The following is an 11,624-nucleotide window of genomic DNA, read 5'->3' as shown; positions in this document are numbered from 1 at the left end:
CTCAAAATGAACCCAAAGAAGTGTGCCTTCGGTGTATCGGCTGGTCAATTTCTGGGATTCCTGGTGCATGAACGGGGAATCGAGATCGGCCTAAAGAGTCAAGAGGCTGTGAAGACGACGAAGCCACCTACTACGAAGAAAGAGTTGCAGAAGCTCATCGGTAAAATCAACTTTGTCAGACGGTTTATCTCTAATCTGTCTGGGCGCATTGAGCCGTTCATGGGTCTAGTGAAGATCAAATCTGATGATGAGTTTCACTGGGGGGCAGAACAACAGTAAGCTTTCGATGAAATCAAAGAATATTTGTCAAAACCTCCAGTGTTGGTTTCTCCTCAGCATGATAGGCCGTTCTATGTGTACCTATCCGTGGGTGACACTTCTATTGCTTCAGTGTTGGTTTAGAAGCATGACGGCCAGGAGAGGGTGGTTTTCTACCTCAGCAGACGCATGTTAGGCGCCGAGACCAGGTACCCTGAAATCGAGAAGCTTTGCCTTTGCTTATACTTTACATGTACAAAGCTTCGTCATATTTTGCTCTCGGCGGAAACAATTGTTATATGCAAATCAGATGTCATAAAGCACATGCTGTCGGCTCCTGTCCTGAAAGGCCGACTTGGAAAATGGATGTTTGCATTGTCAGAGTTTGATATCCGATACCAGCCTGCAAAAGCAGTCAAGGGGCAAGCACTGGCGGATCTTGTTGCGGACATGATCAGCACTGATATTGCTGCAGTATTTATTCGTGCTTGGGCTATGTTCTTTGATGGATCGGCTTGTGATGATGGGTGCGGTGTGGGAATTCTGTTGGTCTCGCCTCGTGGGGCGACATATTCTTTTTCCATCAGAATGACTGCCTCATGCACCAATAATTTGGTGGAATATGAAGCCATTCGCAAAGGGATGGAACTACTCCTTGAAGCTGGAGCAGAGGCGGTGGAAATTTTTGGGGACTCAAAATTGGTGATTTCTCAGCTCACGGAGGAATATAGATGTGAGAGCGAGGCTCTTTTCCCGATATGGATGCAGTGCCGTGAGTTGATGTGACAATTTAGATACATCAATTTCCACTGGATACGCAGGACTCTGAACAATGAAGCCAATGATTTGGCACAGATGGCTTCCGGGTACAGGGAAGCAGCCGATGGAGTCGATGTGGAGGTTCAGTTTCTAGAACCCGGAGACTAGAGAGCCGATATCTTCAATTACTTGAAGGATTCGGCTCGGGGGCACCCAGAAGGATAAGACTCAAGGCCATGAAGTATGTTCTAATAGGGGATGACATGTTTTACAGGACCTTGGAAGGACTACTGCTCAAATGTCTGGGGCCTTCAGAGTCAAATCGGCTCTTGCATGAGGTACATGAAGGAGCCTGCGGTACTCACCAATCGGCTCATAAAATGAAATGGCTGATTAGGCGATCGGGTTACTACTGGCCCACTATGCTTGAGGATTGTTTCAAATATTAAAAGGGATGTCAAGCATGTCAAAAGTTTGGCAAAATTCAGATAGTGCCAGCATCAGTGATGAATCCTATCATCAAACCTTGGCCATTCAGAGGATGGGGCATGGACATGATTGGACAGATCAACCCGTCGTCTAGCAAGGGTCACCAATGGGTCTTAGCTGCCACAGATTATTTCACAAAGTGGGTAGAGGCAGTGCCCATGAGGTCAGTAGCATCGAGAGATGTGATCAGCTTTGTCAAAGAACACATCATTCACAGGTTTGGGATCCCTCAGACCATTACGACCGATGCAGGATCGGTCTTTATATCAGAGGAGTTCAGAAAGTTTGCCGATGACATGGGGATTAAGCTGATCAGATCATCTCCGTATTATGCCCAAGCTAATGGACAAGCTGAAGCATCCAACCAGAGCCTTATCAAGCTCATAAAGAGAAAGATCGATGAATATCCTAGGCGCTGGCATGAAGTGTTATCAAAAGCTTTGTGGGCATATCGTATTTCATGTCATGGGTCTACCAAGACGTCACCGTACCATCTAGTCTACGGCCAGGACGATGTGCTACCATGGGAAATCACGACTGGATCAAGGCATGTTGAGTTTCAGAATGATCTATCTGCTGAACAGTACGCAGCCTTGATGAACGATAACGTGGAGGACCTGACAGAGCTAAGGCTTTGGTCGCTAGAAAAAATCAAAGAGAGCAAAGCTAAAGTTGCCCGTGCATACAACAAGAAGGTCAAGCCAAAGGATTTCCGAGTTGGAGATCTGGTTTGGGAGGCGGTATTGCCATTGGGAACTAAAGACAAAAAGTTTGGTAAATGGTCTCCAACTTGGCATGGGCCGTACAAGGTTGATCAGGTTTTGCCTGGGAACGCATACATGCTCGAGGAATTGGACGGTGTCAAGTTTCCTGTTGCTGTCAATGGTCAGCATCTCAAGTGGTATTTCCCGAGCATGTGGGAAGGCGAGTAATGAAAGCCGATGACGTCCATCTGGCTATATCACGACGGGCCAACACGTTGAGTTGGCCAGTAAAAAAAAGAGAGAGAGTCATGAAAGGCCAACACGTTGAGTTGGCCAGTAAAAAAAAGAAGAAAAAGAAAAATCATGACAGGCCAACACTTTGAGTTGGCTAGTGAAAAATATGAAAAGCGAACAGCCGATGTGTGACCATCGACTTAAGATGTTTTAAAAGAACAGTTGCAAGTCTCAAATGAACAGGTGGTACTAATTCTCTCTTGAGCCTATCTACTGGTTCAGGAATTCCACTATGGCATGGATGGCTTCAGTACAGACGGCGTCTGCTCGTGCTACAATCGCTTCGTCATCCTTGTCATCGCCTGTGACTATCTGCCGACTCAAGGTGCTGATTTCTGCAAACTCTGCTTGTATCTGCTTGGCTATTTCCTGGGTTTCTTGCTTGGAGTTTGCGATGGAGGTTTCTTTGGCCTGGATGAGTTCTTTGGTGGTGCGGACCTTTTCTTCAAGTTCCGCCAGTTCTTTCTTCAGAAGGTTGAGTCGGTTCACGTTGGCAGACACGTCAGCTTTGATATCTAGAGTTGCCTTCTTCTGGTTGAGGGCCTTGCACTTTTGGGTAATGTCAGCTTTCAGAGAAGTTTGAGAGCGACGTGCTTCCATCCTTTGTTGTGCTTTACTGACTTCTATCCGAAAAAATGGGAGGTTGCTGGCCGACTAGAGCTTGATTTGCAATGACTCTGGAAGTTGGGATTCTATTTGCTCGAAGATGTTCTTTATTTTGCTGGAATCGTCAACCAGAGCGGTGATTGGAGCGGATAGAAGATCCTTGATGAGTTGAAGCTGATGTGTCAAGTTAGCCGATTGCTGCAGAGATAATGTTTCTGCTCCAGGGACAATCAGACCCATTGATGCCGGGTCGAAGGAAAGCAAACCTGAAATGTCAAAGCTCTATGGACATCTTTGGAGTTAGAACAAGGTGCATTTATGAAGTTATCGGCTGGTTCAGAATTGGTTTTGTGATGTTACCTGTTCAGGAGCAATCGTCCCATCAGAGCTAGTATTAGCGTCAAGAGCATCGACTGTATCAGCTTGTTCTTCGTTTGTATCCATCAGTGCATCAGGAGTTGCAGCCGTCTCATGTTGATTCAGGCCTTCTGCATTGAAGGTTTCTTCAGCTGCATCCTGAAAATGGAATTACAGTGAACTAGAGTATATATGTCTGAAATAAAGAGGAAGTTCTTGAATGATGAGTTACCTGGTTGGTGTTGGACTCTGATGGGCTCGGAAAAGTTGGTACTGGTTTCTTGATCACTCGCCTGGTGATCATCTTCCTTTTCTTGCTCAAGACTCGGGGGGCAACTACTGCAGAAGTTTGTCTTCGTTTGAAAGCTGACTGAAGTAAGTCTGGCTGGACAGTCATTATCACTTTCTTCATTGGTGGTAATCCTTTGCAGAAAAAGTACATCAGGAGCAGTTGGAAGAAGGTGAAACGGTTCCCCAGTACTGGTTATGGGTTCTGGGCCATCTTGTTGCTGCTAACAGGATGAGCAGGATTAGCCAAGAGAAAAGGATAGGGGACTTAGGAGGAATTAAATGCACAAATTCAGTACCTCTTCCTCTAGGATTACATATTCAGGATCGATTTGCTGCAGTCGAGGACCTAGAGCTTTTCTGAAGACATGAATTCTCCACATGTTCCACCAAGTATCAAAGCCGATTGATGAAGAGATAAAGAACAGATCGGCTGGTATTGGGATGTGGAGGTCATCAAACATGTTGTAGCATCTTGAACTGGTGATACCATCGGGCAGATCGGCTCTGCTCTCCACCAAGTGGTGAATATGGAAGTGGGGAGGGACCTGTCCTAGACCAAGTTGCCGGGCTGCTACGACTGGCTGGTAAGATTCATAGCCTGGCTTGATAATTCTATTAGAAGTGCTGATGCCAACAGGAAGGAAGCTAGGTCGAATCATCAAAGAATACAGATGCCGAGTGCTGTCGTCATCGGCGAAGTTATCTAATCTAAAGGCAGTTGGGTTTTCGAAGGATTCAGATTCAGTAAATGGGAAATATAGGGGATTATCTAGTCCTTTATAGAAGACTCTGAACCAGTTTGCTGCATCTGCTGAATTTAGTTTACTGCCAGGAAGACTGAATAAAGCTTGGCCATAGCTTGTGCATCTAATTGGTTTGCCACTCTCGTCAGGGAAAGAGTTCTTGGTCAGGCCTTGGAAGTTGGGAATATGATGCTGGAAGTACAGCTGTGCCCATAACTGAATGAACCACCAAGGGCCTCCAGTTCTCAGTTTCTTGTGGTTGAGCAGATTGGATATCATTAAGTGGAGATATCTATATGTTTCTTCAAGAAAAAGTTTGCCTAGGCCAGTGTGATTACCATGGGCCAGGTGATAGGCTAAGGGGAGATAGTTCTTAGTTGGAGCTAAAGAAGGGCCACAGAAAATGAAATGCTCTAGCCAAAGATTTAAAAATGTTGTGTGTTCCTTCTCAGTCACTGGACCTTTTGTTTTCATGTGCTGACTCATGTAAGTACCCCAGTTTGTGCAGTTGACTTTGGAAGAAAGTTTAAAGGGGACTTCTGCCATTTTGTGAGCAGCAGGGTTAGGAGAGCTAATGTCTAGTCCGGTGATCATGACAACATCTAGCAGAGTAGGGGTCATGGGTCCATGACCAAAAAGGAAACAATTCAGAGCATCAGACCAGAAATAGCCGATGGTTTTCAGAAGATTTTCATCTTTGTCAAGGGGTGACAGTGATAAGCTAAGTGCATTGGCTATGTTCAAATCTTGCCACAAGGGCATGTGGGCTTTTGCTACTCTGTTATACCATGTTATCCAGCTTTCAGGTGGATTAGGCCAGGCTCTTAAGCAGTCGGCCCAGAGGTTCAAATCAATGTTTTGACTCATGAAAGGGATCCTATTTGCTTCACAAGAGATCAAATCTGTGGGGGTTTCATGTGTTTGTGGGCCAAGACAGAAAGATTTTGGATTGGAGGGATGCGGCAGAAGGATGTTTGATACCTGAAGTTCAGAAGTTCAGAAATATGCATTTGGTGTCATGTTTCAGAGTTTCAGTTTCAGAAGCTTAGTGAGCTGAAGAAAACTAAAAGATTAGGCCGAATATTACCTTCAGGTCATGGATTGCCGCATCGTTAGAACTTGTTGTCTGAACTGCAGAATCCGCCATGGTCACAGATCTGTGGACTTAGGGTTTGGTTGTTGGAGATTCTGGTTCGAATTCCGGCTGCCTGGAGAGTTTTTTGCTCGGATTTGTAGAGTTTGGTTTTCGAATTACACTCGAATTTGAGAGTTCGTCGAGTTCGGTTCAAGCTGGAAGCGATATTCTACTCTTGTGCGGGTTGCTCCTAGTTTGAATTTCGTCGGCTCTCGGATATTTATGGAAGCCTGATGCGTTGCCATCGGCTTTTTGGGAAATAAATGAAGACATGCGAAATTGGGGAAACTCGATTTCATTAAAAAGGAAAGATCATTACAAGGAAAGCCGATTCTACAAAGGAATCAATCCTTCGGCTTTGAGGTCCTATTCTTATGATGCTACCTATATCTACCAGTCGTAGGTGTCTGAGCACCTACGGCGCTTCGGGCTTCGCGACGGTGCGTCTCCACCATCGTCGTCATCATCATCGCTGTCGTCGTCGTTGCTGCTGAAGGCGCTGCTGCCGCCTTCAGACCCGGAGTCGCTACAGCCGCCGTCGTCGCCGCTGACCTCCTCTTCGCTGTCCTCCTCGGAGGACCCGAGGAACTGGAAGGGCTTTCCGCCCATCGGCTCATCGTTATCGGAGGGGGAGTCGATCTCCTCTTCCGAGGAAGAGTCGACTCCGTCCGATGAGGGGTCTTCTTCCTCATCCTTCTCCGACTCTTCTTGGAATAGGAGTCGGAGGTCTTCTCCTTCGGTCATGGGTTCGTCCTCCTCGGAGGCGACCCCGAAGTCAAACTCCTCTGCGTCCCAGTGCAGAGGAGCCAGCGCCTCGTAGGCCACTGTTGGGTCCCACTCAGGGGTCGGCTCTCGGCTCTTTGGGATGGAGTCGATGGAGGAGGCCGAGAGGGAGGAAGAAGAAGAAGAAGGGGAAGAGGAAGAAGAAGAAGAGTCTCCGAACGAGTTGGAGCCGGAGGAGGAAGAGATGGCCATGGCTGTTGGAGGATTGGGGTGGTTTCTGCACTACTGGCATTGGGAAGAAGATGGAGTTTTGCTGTGAAGAGGAGCCGATGCAGAGGGAGGTTAAATAGTAAGAAGATAGAAGGTGGATCGGCAGTTTCACGTTCTACGAGGAGCCAGTTGCAGAGATGTTGCGTCTTCCTTGGTGGTTGCAGTATGATTAATGAGCATTAATGGGAAGATGAAGCGACAGATTGGTTTTGGAACTATCGTTGCCAAAACCAGGGGGCATGTGTTATCACCATAAATTAACATGGTTAATTTATGGGCCGAAAGCAAGATGGGCTTAAAGCAGAAGATTGAGGAAGGCATCTGAGCAAGCAAGTTCTTGGCCCTATGGCATATGTTGTCCGAGTCACCCCCTCTTGGAGTGAGAGTGAACCGAAACAGAGTGTTGAGCAATCTATAATATGGAGTGAGGCATTTGACTTGCCCAAGCACAATTTCACCATAAGCCCGATCATACATGAAGTGCATCTTAGAGGGGTCAAGTTCATTACCTTCATGCAAGTCCACCTTGGAATCATCACGATCCACAATATATCCACCACCATAAGCAACTGAGTTTCCAGTGTGACCAAACAATATGCTAAACTGAGCCATGTTGTATGTGAACCTTTTTCCTCCAATGAGAAACTGAAAGATCCTTCCACAGTCACTAATATGAAGTGTGGCATAGAATTGGGCCACAATTTCCTCATTCTAGTGGCAAGAGAAACTCATGATATCAACTAAATTCATCTCTTGACAACGGTCATATACAGCATCAACTACCTCCTTAAGTGGTGAAGCTAACCCCTTCAAATAGTTCCAATCAATCCACTTCATCTCTGTGGTGACATGCTTCTTGGTCATGATGACTGACTCATACCAGTCGGCTTGATGGGGAAACCAAAAGCGAGGATCACCACGAAAGCTACGCTCAACAATAGTTGGATCTTCACTATATCTCAGATGATCAACACAGTTTCCACCCTTCTTATAGTTAATCTGTTATCGCCATAAATTAACAGGGTTAATTTATGGGCCGAAAGCAAGATGGGCTTAAAGCAGAAGATTGAGGAAGGCTTGTAAATCGGCTCCTGCGTGAGCGTATGGGCCACATTGGCCGTGTATCCTTAGATTTAGTTCAAGATTAGAGATAGAGTCCAATCGGGACAAGATTAGTTTAGATTGTTTCCCAAGTCTCCGGACTATAAATATGTATCCTTTGTTATTTGTAAAGAGAGCGTCATCACGACTCGCAAACAACAACTCTCGGCGCATCGCCACCCCTAATCCTAGGGTTTCAACCAAGTAAGTGCCATGCTGCCCTGATCGCTTCTTGCGATCAGGGCAGTATTGTTCTTGCTTTTACCATGGTATTACTCGTACTGAAGCGTTTTTTATGGCGAGTAGTACTAGTTATCATGATGTTCGTAGCATGGCTTTTAGTAGATCTTTTGTGCTTTGTTGTTTATCATCTGCGAATATCATGTTGTCTCTGTGTAGTCACGTTTCAATCTCTCGCTAGTTCTTATCGCGTAGAACTAGTCGCACAGGGACAACACCCTGCTTCTTTCATGTTTAGTAGATCCGATCTGTTATGGTTTGCTCTTATCTTAAGAGTTGGCATAATATCTGCTGGGTTAGGCCTTGCAAACGGATTGGATGATCCGGTGGCGTAGCAGATGCTTTATCTTAGCCTTGATAGGGATTGTTCCGGGAATCGGCTCTTGCTAGTTCTTAGGCCTCTGTTTTAGGTTGTGGTTTAGTTGTCTGTTACGTTCGCTAGGCCCAGTCACGTGTAGGATGTTCCGATCTAGCAGTGAGGCTGTTACCATCGTGGGTTAAGATTAATTGGACTTGATTGAAGCAGTTTTATAGTGATTTGCTCTATTTATCATATCCGGATGCAATCAGATCCCGTCTGACACCGGGACTCGATCGGCTCTTCAAAGCCGATGCAAGAGTCGTCCCGGGGAGCCGACCACGGCTCGGACTTACGTTTACACGTGTGTTTGTATGCAGGAAACTATTCGGGGAACGTCTACACCCTCCTGATCGGGTATAGGTCAGGTGGCACGCCCGGCTTTCACACATCCTCCGGGCGCGTGACGGAATTTGCGGGCCGTCGACGAGGGAGCAGTGCTTGCCAACGCACCAGCAACCTCCCGGCTCTTCGTGTTGCCCGTCGTTGCTCGCCAGTGGGTTTCGGTCGACAACATAATCATAGGAGGATCAAGACGGTCACGAGTTGGGCGAGTAATAGTAGCCATGATATACTCAAGATATGAAAGATCAATATCATGATCAGCCTCAATCCTAGGATTACTACTATCAGCTAGAGCAGAGCTAGATTGCCTCCTTGAAGTTCTCCCAGTACCTGTGCCTCGTCCTGGAGGATTTGCTGTACCACGACCTCTCACATTTCTCTTGGTCGCGCCCTTCTTAGTGCTTTGTGGGCGAGTGTGAATTTCCTCATCAGAGCTCCCCACATAATCATCATTACTATCGGTGGGAGGACCCTTCTTCTTGCTCACTTTGAGTTTCACCATCTAGAACACAAGATAAGTAACCAAGATTTAGGATATGATGGAGAAGGAATTGAAAAATTCAATGAAGAAGTGGTTCTTTCCTGGGCATAGCCGGATCATCTGGGTATGGTCCGGATCATCCGGGCATAGGCCGGATCATCCGGCTCTGCTCGGGAAGAACTTCAAATTCATGAATCCGAGGATTTAGCCAACAAAATCTTATGAAACTCTAGGCATGACCTCTAAATAGATAAGGGAGATGATTCACCGGAGGAAATTGCCTAGAACTTCCTACATTGAGTGATCAAGGCGAGGGGATTTTGAATAAAATACCTTTGAGATTCCCGCGCGAATCGAAGGAGTTCCGGAGGGGTCCGGATCTTCCGAGATGTGGAGAATCAAAGGCACAAGAAACCACGAAGAAATCCCGGTCGAAATGCCAAATCGCCGGGCGAGGTTTTGAGGAGAGAGGAGGGGGCGGCGCGGAGAGAATGAGCATAGTTAGGGCACCCCCGCCGCCGGCCCTATATATAGGCCAACTATCAGGGCCGGATGATCTGGGGTAAGGCCGGATCATCCGGTCGTGACCAGAGAGGTTTTTGGGCGCAGGGGCCGGATGATCCGGGGTAGGTCCAGATCATCCGGAGATCTCCAGGTTTGGATGATCCGAAGAGTGGTCGGATCATCCGGGTTTACTCAGTAAGGTTTTGCCCGAAAATGTCGGATGATCCGGGGTAGGGCCGGATCATCCGGGTTTGTCCAGAGAGTTTTTGCCAATAAGGATAGATTTGATGAGAGATTTTTTATCCGATGTGATAGAGAATAATATATGGACATATAAGATCCTTAACTCAAAATGATCAGGCACAATCAATAATACATAACAATGATCATTTGAGGTAAGGGATGATCCAACGATCATAACATCAAATTTTTTGAAAATAACTCAAACAAATAGCATTTTTCTCTAGTCTAGGCAACAATACAAGATATGTGCAACATGTCAAGCCAAATTACGAGAATCCAAGATATTTAACTCACTCCGAAGAAAACAAAACCTTTGCTCATCAAGGGGCTTTGCGAAGATATCGGCAAGTTGTTTATCGGTACTCACATGACATAGAGCGATATCTCCTTTGGCTTCGTGATCTCATAGGAAGTGATGTCTTATGTCAATGTGCTTGGTTCTTGAGTGTTGGACGGGGTTGTTGGCTAGTTTGATGGCACTCTCATTGTCACACAAGAGAGGTATCTTTTTATACTCACAACCAAAGTCACTCAAGGTTTACCTCATCCAAAGTAGTTGAGCACAACAAGCACTGGCTGCAACATACTCGGCCTCGGCGGTGGATAGCGTAACGGAATTTTGTTTCTTAGAGCTCCAAGACACCAAGGACCGACCAAGAAATTGGCAAGTCCCCATTGTACTCTTTCGATCAACTTTGCAACTAGTGTAATCCGAATCGGAATAGCCAAGTAAATCAAAAGTGGAGCCCTTGGGATACCACAAGCCAAGGTTTGGAGTTAACACTAAATATCTCAAGATTCTTTTAACAGCTACCAAATGGCATTCCTTAGGATTAGCTTGAAATCTTGCACACATGCACACACTAAGCATAATATCCGGCCTAGACGCACAAAGGTAAAGCAAAGAACCGATCATGGAGCGATATACCTTTTGATCCACGGATTTTTCATCTTCATTTTGATCAAGATGTCTATTCACGGCTATGGGAGTCTTGATGGGTTTAGCATCGGCCATGTCAAACTTCTTGAGCATATCATTTGTACATTTAATTTGACATATGAAAGTCCTTTCTTTCATTTGTTTGATTTGGAAACCAAGGAAGAACTTCAATTCACCCATCATGGACATCTCGAATCTCTTGGTCATGATCCTACTAAACTCTTCACAAAACTTTTCATTAGTAGAACCAAAGATAATGTCATCAACATAAATTTGACAAACAAAGAGATCTTTATCTACTTTTTGAGTAAAGAGAGTAGAATCGACTTTGCCCATTACAAAGCCGTTCTTGAGAACAAATTCCCTAAGGCATTCATACCATGCTCTAGGAGCTTGCTTAAGCCCATAGAGCGCCTTATGGAGCTTATACACGTAGTCGGGATGCTTGGGGTCTTCAAAGCCCGGAGGTTGCTCTACATAGACTAGCTCATAGAGTGGTCCATTCAAGAAGGCACTCTTGACATCCATTTGATATAACTTGAAACCATGATGAGCGGCATAGACTAGCAATATCCGAATTGATTCAAGTCTAGCCACCGGAGCATAAGTTTCACCAAAATCCAATCCTTCAATTTGAGTGAAACCTTGAGCAACCAATCTAGCCTTGTTTCTTGTGACAATGCCATGTTCATCTTGCTTGTTCCGTAAAACCCACTTGGTTCCAATGACATTTTGCTTGGGTCTTGGCACTAATTCCCAAACTTTATTTTTTGTAAAGTTGTT

This window comes from Panicum virgatum, chromosome 7N, assembly GCF_016808335.1.
Source record: "Panicum virgatum strain AP13 chromosome 7N, P.virgatum_v5, whole genome shotgun sequence".
Taxonomy (NCBI): Eukaryota; Viridiplantae; Streptophyta; class Magnoliopsida; order Poales; family Poaceae; genus Panicum; species Panicum virgatum.
Note: the sequence above shows the minus strand (reverse complement) of the source record.